This window comes from Physeter macrocephalus, chromosome 18 (genome assembly GCF_002837175.3).
Source record: "Physeter macrocephalus isolate SW-GA chromosome 18, ASM283717v5, whole genome shotgun sequence".
NCBI classification, from domain to species: Eukaryota; Metazoa; Chordata; class Mammalia; order Artiodactyla; family Physeteridae; genus Physeter; species Physeter macrocephalus.
The window spans coordinates 11,382,829-11,392,602 of NC_041231.1; the positions used below are offsets into that span (position 1 = coordinate 11,382,829).

The 9,774-nt window shown below is 39.9% G+C and overlaps 1 long non-coding RNA gene across 1 annotated transcript; it reads right to left on the reverse strand.

Annotated features, from left to right (window-relative positions):
• Window positions 1-242: 242 nt before the first annotated feature.
• LOC129391538 (uncharacterized) lies at window positions 243-9,277 on the reverse strand. Its single transcript, XR_008615810.1, has 3 exons — window positions 9,144-9,277; window positions 8,168-8,248; window positions 243-331 (listed from the first exon to the last, which is right to left on the reverse strand). It is a non-coding gene; the product is annotated as an uncharacterized lncRNA (long non-coding RNA).
• Between the last annotated feature and the right edge of the window lie 497 nt (window positions 9,278-9,774).

Sequence of the window (9,774 nt, forward strand, 5' to 3'; positions counted from 1 at the left end):
ACAACCTGTATGCCCCAGGCAGGCAGAAACCTGAACCAAGATCTAAGAACACCAAACTAAACAGACAAAAAGGCAGTAGCTGTCCCTGGGAAAGAAAGGATTGATAACCAATGGGTGTACCCCAAAACTAAATTCACAAGAGCCTGGATTCGGAAAGGAAAGAACGAAATTGTACCTTCCTTCCTCAACCAGGCACTACAGTGATTCAGAAAAGATGACGCTGATAAGAATTCTCACCTTTCTCAGGCTTCTGCCAGTTTTCCCAGGATCCCATTTACAGGCTCCAGAGCAAGTGGAGTTTAGATGGCACACTCCTCGTATCTACAAAAATCTGACAAGGTTTTCCATTAATTTCAATTTTAGTTTCCCCTTGGCTGTTTAAGGAAATAACTGGTGGCATTTTACCCGAGAACGCCTTGGAGTCCCATCAACCCTGAGAGAGGTCCAGGTGGGGGTCCCCTTCAGGGGTAAATGTGGGAGCATTCGAGTTAGTGTGGAAGGATTTGACAAACTTTCAAGGACATTCTCCCAGTGTCCCAATTGACTGCAAAACAGACATCGAATTCTGGGCCGGTGTTTTGTTGATGGACCCCAAGAGGGTGCAATGGGGGATGCCCCGTGTTTTAGATTTCTGGCCTTGGAGCTGTTGCTGTTATAAGATCACTAACTTGGAAGACTATTGTTTACTATCTTGTAGTCTCTTCAGAGTGGAAAGGCAATTCAGACTGAGAATTAGTAGACAGTGAGTTCTCAGGTAAAGGAGACTAGAGGGAGGAGTAGAAGTCATGTCAGTCTTATAGTCTTTTATCTTGGGCACCTCTTGTGTCTTTAATTTTTCATTAGATTTTGCAACTGATCTTTCAATGAAGCTGTTTTGGAATCTTGAAGACTTTTGGAGGCCTATTTATTTTTAATTGAGGTATAGTTGATTTACAATGGAGTACAGTCGTGTTAATTAACACAACATTAACACAATGTTGTGTTAATTTCTGCTGCATAGCAAAGTGATTCAGTTACATATATATATATTATTCTTTATATTCTTTTCCATTATGGTTTATCACAAAATATTGAATATAGTTCCCTGTGCTTTACAGAAGGACCTTGTTGTTTATCCATTCTATATATAACAGTTTGCATCTGTAACCCCAAACTCCTACTCCATCCCTCCCCCACCCCACAGACCACAAGTCTGTTCTCTATGTCTGTGAGTCTGTTTTGTAGATAAGTTCATTTGTCATATTTTAGATTCCACATATAAATGATACCATATGGGGACTTCCCTGGTGGTGCAGTGGTTAAGAATGCACCTGCCAATGCAGGGGACACGGGTTCAAGCCCTGGCCTGGGAAGATCCCACATGCCGCGGAGCAACTAAGCCCATGCACAACAACTACTGAGCCTGCGCTCTAGAGCCTGTGAGCCACAACTACTGAGCCCATGTGCCACAACTACTGAAGTCTGTGCACCTAGAGCCCGTGCTCTGCAACAAGAGAAGTCACCTCAATGAGAAGCCTGCACACTGCAGCCAAGAGTAGCCCCCACTCGCTGCAACTAGAGAAAGCCCACACGCAGCAAAGAAGACCCAAAGCAGCCAAAAATAAATAAATATAAATAAATGTATATATAAAAAAAGATACCATGGACATTTTTAAAAAAATAAATGATATCATATGGTATTTGTCTTTCTCCTTCTGACTTACTTCACTTAGTATGATAATCTCTAGTTGCATCTATGTTGCTGCAAATGGCATCATTTCGTTCTTTTTTATGCCTGAGTAGTATTCCATTGTATATATATTCCATTGTATATATGTACCACATCTTCTTTATCCATTCATCTGTTGGTGGACATTTAGGTTGTTTCTACGTCTTGGCTATTGTGAATAGTGCTTCTATAAACATACAGGTGCATGTATCTTTTTGAGTTATAGTTTTGTCAGGATACATGCCCAGGAATGGGACTGCTAGATCATATGGTAATTCTATTTTTAGTTTTCTTTTTTTTTTTTCCCCTTTTTTTGGCTGTGCCACATGGCATGAAGGATCTTAGTTCCCCGACTAGGGATGGAACCTGTGCCCCCTGCAGTGGAAGCATTGAGTCTTAACCACTGGACCACCAGGGAAGACTCATATTTTTAGTTTTCTGAGGAACCTCCATACTATTTTCCACAGTGGCTGCACCAACTTACATTCCCACCAACAGTACAGGAGAAGAACGCTACCACTTTCAATGATTTGTTAATCAATCAACTAATTAACCAAGTTTATATGGAGTGCTACTATGTGCCAGGCACCAGGCAAGGACTGGGAGTGAGTGGTGGATCCTTGAGCTTTGCTATTCACCATCTTGTAGGGAAGGCAGAGGGTAAACAGCAATCCAGTGGGTGGAATGCCGAGGAAGAGCAATTTGGATGCTCTGGCAAAGTTTGCTCTTCTGGAATCTCATCTGTAGAAAATCTGAACCAGGAGGCTGAGTTCCCAGTTGACATCTCTCCCAGGACAGCTGCCTGAATGAGAGAAGGAATTAACTCTTCAGCCAGACTAATATATACCCTCAATTTAATACTGCTAAATGGTGGGACTTCCCTGGTGGTCCAGTGGTTAAGAATCCACCTTCCAATGCAGGGGACACAGGTTCAATCCTTGGTCGGGGAACTAAAATCCCACATGCCATGGGGCAACTAAGCCTGCACACCACAACTACTGAGCCTGTATGTCACAACAAGAGAGGAGCCTGCGTGCCGCCATGAAGAGGCTGAGCACTGCAACTGAGAGCTGATGCAGCCAAAATAAATAAATAAATAAATATAAAAAAAAAAATTGCCAAATGGTATCCCCAGAAAGATTCTGGGTAGAGTTTCATTATTGCTAATCAAGGGCCTGTCTGGTGGATTATTTAATAACAAGCCCCACTCTCATGACTTCTGACTTCAAGATGATTTTTTTGGCCCAGTTGAAGCCCAGGAAATTACATTTCTGATTGTCAAGTCTATCCTTACAAATAACTGGGATGAATCTCCAAAGAAAAGTGCATGGACTTTGAAGTCAGGCAGACCTGGCTGTGCTGGGTTTCCAGGGTGTGTAACCTTGAGCAAGGCACTTTTTTTTTTTTTCCCAGATGTGCTGCACAGGATCTTAGTTCCTAGACCAGGGATTGAACCCGGGCTGGCAGTGAATGGACAGCCAGGGAATGCCCGAGCAAGGCACTTGTGTTCTCTAAGTCTCAGTTTCCTCATCTGTAAAGTGGGGACACTGGCATCTTTGTCATTGGTCATCAGAAGGATTAAAGGCAATATGTATTATACAGACCCAACACATGGCAGTCAAGAACAAACGTTTTCTTTGTTTTTTCATTGTTGCACAAAATGACATTCAAATCAGTTGGGCTTTCTAAATAGGTTGGATTTCTTGCTAGAGAGAATGGCAGGGACGTTACTCAACATGGCTGGGATTCTTTTTCTTTTTTCTCTTTTTATTAGTAAACTAAATTTTATTTTTGGGATTCTTTTAGTTGTATAGCTATTTGGTCTTTTTAATTTTTTTTCCAAACCAGGATGATATTTGACACTTCAGAAAAAAATCCAACATTGGCTGTTTATAGGAATAAGAATTATCCTTCATAGGAATGTAGAAAAGACATTCAGAGAAGAGAAGCAGTGTGAAGTCAAACCAAGCCCTGGGAACTCATCATAACACATTTACTGGAAATGTCCATCTTATCCATAATTAAACTATAGCTGTTAAGTTTATACTGCAAGTGAGAAAAATAACTATTTTGACTCAGTCTTTCTTTAAGATAAATTATCACTTTTTTCATAAGGTATCAGCTCTAAGGAAGCTTAGTGAAGTTTTGATTTTTTTGAAAAGAAGTTAATGATCTGGAAGTTTCAACTCACTTGAGTTAAAGACTGACTCCCCTCACAGGTCAAGGTGTACACCATGGTCTGCAGCAGGGGTGCACCTGTGTAAAATGGCTGGGATTCTTGGGACAGAGTTTTAAAAAGTAAATTAGTCCTATTTTATTCTAATTATAAAAGTAATACTGAATTTCAGCCTATATGGTAGACTGAGTTGATAACAAACTATCTTTTCTCCCGGTCTACACTTCTAGAACTGTTTGGAAATGTTGCCTACCAAAAAACCATTTCCAACTCCAATTTGTCCTTTCTTCACCATTGGAAGAGCCCACTTACCACTACAGAGAGTGGAGAACGCTCACATTCATTTTTCCAGCCTCTCTTGTGGATATACGCAGGTTACTGAGTCCTGGCCATTGGGAACTGAGGGAAAGTTTGCAAAGGGACTCTGGGGAAGATTCTCCTCTCTAATAGAAAGAGAGACATGAGAGGAAAAGCCCCCTTCCTTTACTCTAGGCATGGCCATGTCTGCTGCTGCCATCTTGTGACCATAATAAAGAATATTACAGATGGACTGCAGAGAGGAAAGATGGAAAGTTCTCGGTTCTTTGCTGTCATTGTTGAGTCACAAAGTTAAGTTGAGAATCCTTAATCTTTGCTACAACCATTCATCATTGAGTATTATGTTAGCTATAAATTTGTCATATATGGTGTTTATTATGTTGAGGTATGTTCCTTCTATACCAAATCTGTTGAGAGATTTAATCATGAAAGGATGTTGAATTTTGTCAAATTTTTTTTCTGCATGTATTGAGAAGCTTATATGGTTTTTATCTTTCATTCTATTAATATGGTGTATTATATTTATTGGTTTGCATATGTTGAGCCATCCTTGCATCCCAGAGATAAATACCACTTGATCATGATGTATGATCCTTTTAATGAACTGTTGAATTCAGTTTGTTAGTATTTTGTTGAGAATATTTGCATCTGTATTCATCAGGGATATTGGTCTGTAATTTTCTTTTCTTGGAGTATCCTGATCTAGCTTTGGTATCAGGGTAATGCTGTCCTCATAAAATGAGTTTGATAGTATTCCCTCCCTTTCAATTTCTTGGAAGAGTTGGAAAAGGATGGGCATTGATTCTTCCTTAAATGTTTGGTAGAATTTACCCATAAACGCACCTGGTCCTGGGTTTTTCTTTGTTGGGACATTTTTGAATACTTATTCAATCTCCTTACTATCGGTCTGTTCAGATTTTCTATTTCTTCATCATTCAGTCTTGGCAGGTTGTATGTTTCTAGGAATTTATCCATTCTTTCTTCTTTTAAAAAAAATTATTTATTTATTTGGTTGCACCAGATCTTAGTTGTAGCAGGCGGGCTCCTTAGTTGCGGCTTGTGGGCTCCTTAGTTGTGGCTTGCCTGCTCCTTAGTTGCAGCACACGAGCTCCTTAGCTGTGGCATGCGAACTCTTAGTTGCAACACGCATGTGGGATATAGTTCCCTGACCAGGGATCGAACCCCAGCCCCCTGCATTGGGAGCGTGTTGTCTTAGCCACTGGACCACCAGGGAAATCCCTATGCACAAGTTTCTGTGTGTACATATGCTTTCATTTCTCTTAGGAAGACCTTGAGCTTGGAACACATGGAGAGCACTCACTTGACCCCAAGTTAAGTTAAACTATGTATGTTTAGGGTATGTAAAGCTCCAGATGGTCAGGTTAGAACAAACGTGGGAATGTGTTTCTATGGCATCTGCTAGTCTTTGGGAGTTTCCCAGGAGCAATCACCTCTGCTTCTTATAGCCTTCCTATGTGTCAGATTTGAGGTCATAACCTAGTCACTGTTCTCCTATGTGAGGAGTGTGATTGCTGGGTCATATGATAATACTATGTTTAACATTTTGAGAAACTTTCAAATTTCTTTCCATTTTGTATTCTTTTTTCTTTGGCCACTCTGCACGGCTTGTGGAATCTTAGTTCCCCAACTAGACATGGAACCCGTGGCCCCTGAAGTGGAACTGCGGAGTCCTAACCGCCGGACTGCCAGGGAATTCCCTCCAGTTTGTATTCCTATGAGGGTTCCAATTTCTCCATCCTCATCAACACTTGTTATTATATGTCTTTTTAATTTTAGCTACCCTAGTCGTTGTGAAGGGGTATCTCAATGTGATTCAATTGATTTCTGACAAAGGTGCAAAGGTTATTCAAAGGAGAAAATATAATCTTTTCAACAAGTAGTGCCAGGGCTTCCCTGGTGGCGCAGTGGTTGAGAGTCTGCCTGCCAGATGCTGGGGACACTGGTGCGGGAAGATCCCACATGCCGCGGAGCAACTGAGCCCATGCGCCACAACTACTGAGCCTGAGCTCTAGAGCCCACGTGCCACAACTACTGAAGCTCGCGCGCCTAGAGCCCGTGCTCCGCAACAAGAGAGGCCACAGCAATGAGAAGCCCGCACACCGCAACGAAGAGTAGCCCCCAGTCACTGCAACTAGAGAAAGCCCGCATGCAGCAACGAAGACCCAACAGCAGCCAAAAATAAATAAATAAATAAATAAAAATTATAAAGAAAAAAAAAAACAAGTAGTGCCAGAACAATTGGATGTACATACGCAAAAGATGAACCTCAACTCTAACCTCTCATCATAAAGAAAAATTAACTCAAAATGGATGATAGACTTATATGTAAAGATTAAAACTATACAACTTCTGAAAGGAAACTTAGAGGAAAATTTTTATTACCTAGATCAAGCACAAATTTCTTAGATACTATATAAAAAATATAATCCATAAAATAAAAAACGATAAATTGGCCTTCATCAAAATTAAGAACTTTTGCTCTTCAAAAGATACTGTTAAGAGAATGAAAAGATAAGCCACAAATTAGGAGAAAATATTCACAAAACACATACCTAACAAAGGATTTGTATCCATAATATATAAAGAACTCTCAAAACTTTATAATGAGATAACCAACAGCCCAACAGAAAATGGGCAAAAGATTTGAACAGACACTTCACTAGTTAAGCAAATAAGCACATGAGAAGATGTCCAACATCATTAGTCATCAGGGAAATGTAAATTAAAAGCCACTCAAATGGCTCAAATTAAAAAAAAAAGTACCAAGTTCTAGTGCAGATGAGGAACAACTAGAACACTTATACATTGCTGGTGGGAATGCAATGTGGTACAGCCACTCTAGAAAACTGTTTGTCATTTTCTTATAAAGTTAAATATATACTTATCATATGACTCAGCAATCTCACTCCTAGGTATTTACCTTAGAGAAGTGACAACTTATATTCATACAAAAGCCTATACATGAATGTTTAGAGTAGCCTTATTTATAATTTTCAAAATGTGGAAACAATCCAAATGGCCCTCAACTGGTGAACAGATAGATAAACTACGGTTCATCTATACAATGGATCCCTACGTAGCAACTAAAAGAAACCAACTACTGATACACCCAACAACATGGTTGAATTGCAAATGTATTATGCCAACTTAAAGAAGTTAGACTGAAAACGGTATATACTGCATAATTCCATTTATGTGACATTGTTGAAAAGGCAAAACCCACAGGGAAAGAAAACAAACAAGTGGTGGGAGTTTGGGATTGATATATACACACTATTATATTTAAAATAGATAACCAACAAGGACCTACTGTATAGCACAGGGAACCCTACTCAGTATTCTGCAGTAACCTAAATGGGAAAATAATTTGAAAAAGAATATATATATGTATAACTGAATCACTTTGCTGTGCACCTGAAAGTAACACAACATTGTCAATCAACTATAGTCCAATATAAAATAAAAATTAAAAATAAAAACAAGAAAAAAAAACCCAAACAAGTGGTTGTCCAGGGTTCAGGGTGGGGTGAGGAGCCTACATCAGAGGGAAAGTAGGGAATTTTGGGGAGTGATGGAACTGTTCTGTATTTTAATTGTGGCAGTGGTCACACACAACTCTATGTGTCTGTCAATACTGAAGTGAATGAATTTTATTGTATCTAAATTATACCTCTGGCCTTGTCTGAATTTCTTGTTTGGCCTCTGATCAGTTTCTATTGATTGAGGAAGGCCAAGAACCCTGGTCGGTATCACATGGAGTGAGATATCCAGACCCCCAGGCGATGGACAGCCGCCCAGTCTATCCAGTTTCCACGTATGAGCTGCAATGAAACTAAACTAGATGGCATATTCTTTACCCTTCACTGTAAACATCTTCAGTCTGTTCTAAAGCGCTGCAGCTCCGGGATACTCGAGTCTCCTGGGTGGTGTTCGCTGATACTTACCCACTGTGGGGTACAGCACACCAAGGTACGTTGCTCCATGTCAGACCACTATGCCCTTTTCCAGGCCATCCTGGTCACCATCTGTGGAGAAGGCATCTTACCAGCAAGCCCGGATATCACGGCTCCCCACCACTGCTCATGCAGTCAAGAGTTGGGGATGTTCTAGAATTGCTTAATTAGGAAAGTTCTTTTCACACTCCAGTGATGATTTTTTATTGAACTCAGCATGAGTTTTAATCCTCTGGCAATTCTTCCTGGATGAGCCGATGCTTTAAAAGATCTTTGTTGGGCCACCAGGCTACTGAAATCCTGTTAATCCTTCAAGGCTCATTTCAAATGCTCCCTGCTCTAGGAAGCCTTCCTGGGTTTATTCTTCCCTCTCAACCAGTTGTGACCTCTTCCTCTGTCACATATTCTCTTAAAGCATCTAGTTAAGTACCTAGGCACTGCCTAGGTACCCCAAAATGCTGATCCCTGCTTCTTCACCAGAGCACCTTTTGTATGTCATTTACTGTGCTTATACTGAACTTGTTTTAAACTTGTTTCTCCCAACAATCCTCTGTCTGTCTGCCTGTCTGTCTCTCTCAAAAGCAGGAAATGGGTCACTCCTTACACTGTGAAATTTATCCCTAAAATGCCCAATAATGTTCACGATCACATGGCAGGCACTGTGATTGACATTTCATCCTCAGAAAATAGAGATGTACAGGGATCCATGGCTCTCCTCAACTCTCATATGTGAGAGCTGGGATTCAAAACCAAGGTCATTGGAGACCTGAAGTTCAGAGCCCTTAAGTTGTAGCATGATGGCTTTTACCTGGTAGATATACAAGGAAGATGTTGTATTGCCTTTCCCTATTAGTGATCTGTTACTCTGTGTACCACTAAAATTGCCTGTTTTTTGTCTATTAATCAATAAAGTGTTTTCTGAACAGCAAAAAAATAAGTAAATAAAATAAAATAAAATAAATTATACCTCTGAGACTTCCCTGGTGGTCCAGTGGTTAAGACTCCGCCCTTCCACTACAGGGGGCATAGGGTTTGATCCGTGGTCGGGGAGCTAAGATTCCGCATGCCACGTGGCACGGCCAAAAAATAAAAATTTTAAAATAAATTATACCTCAATAAAACTGACTTTCAAAAATTATACTTTGGGGAGCTTTAACTAGAAGATGGAACTAAAAATATATAGGTAACAACAACAACAAAGATGGAAGAATATGATTCTAAGTTAAAATATTCTAGGATCCATTTTTGCATAGGAGGAGTATAGAAATCTTAATTTACTTTAGATATTATGTTAGGTATCTCTGTTTAAAAAGTAGGGGTAACCAATAAAGGGTAGAAATAAAATAGAGGCATCTCTTCCTTAACATCAGTAATCTGTGTTAGAAACCAGATATTCTGTGTGAAAACACAGACCAGAAGGAAGTGTAGTTCCCATTATTTTAAATGGGAAAAATTATAATGCATGATGTGTCAACAGCAAACCCCAAACAATTTCCTAAAACATAAATAAAATACAGTGAAACACCTGTACACAAGCAACAGTCTATTGTATTAAGATTTAATATGATGAACCAGCAGTAGCATCAGCACTTACACCT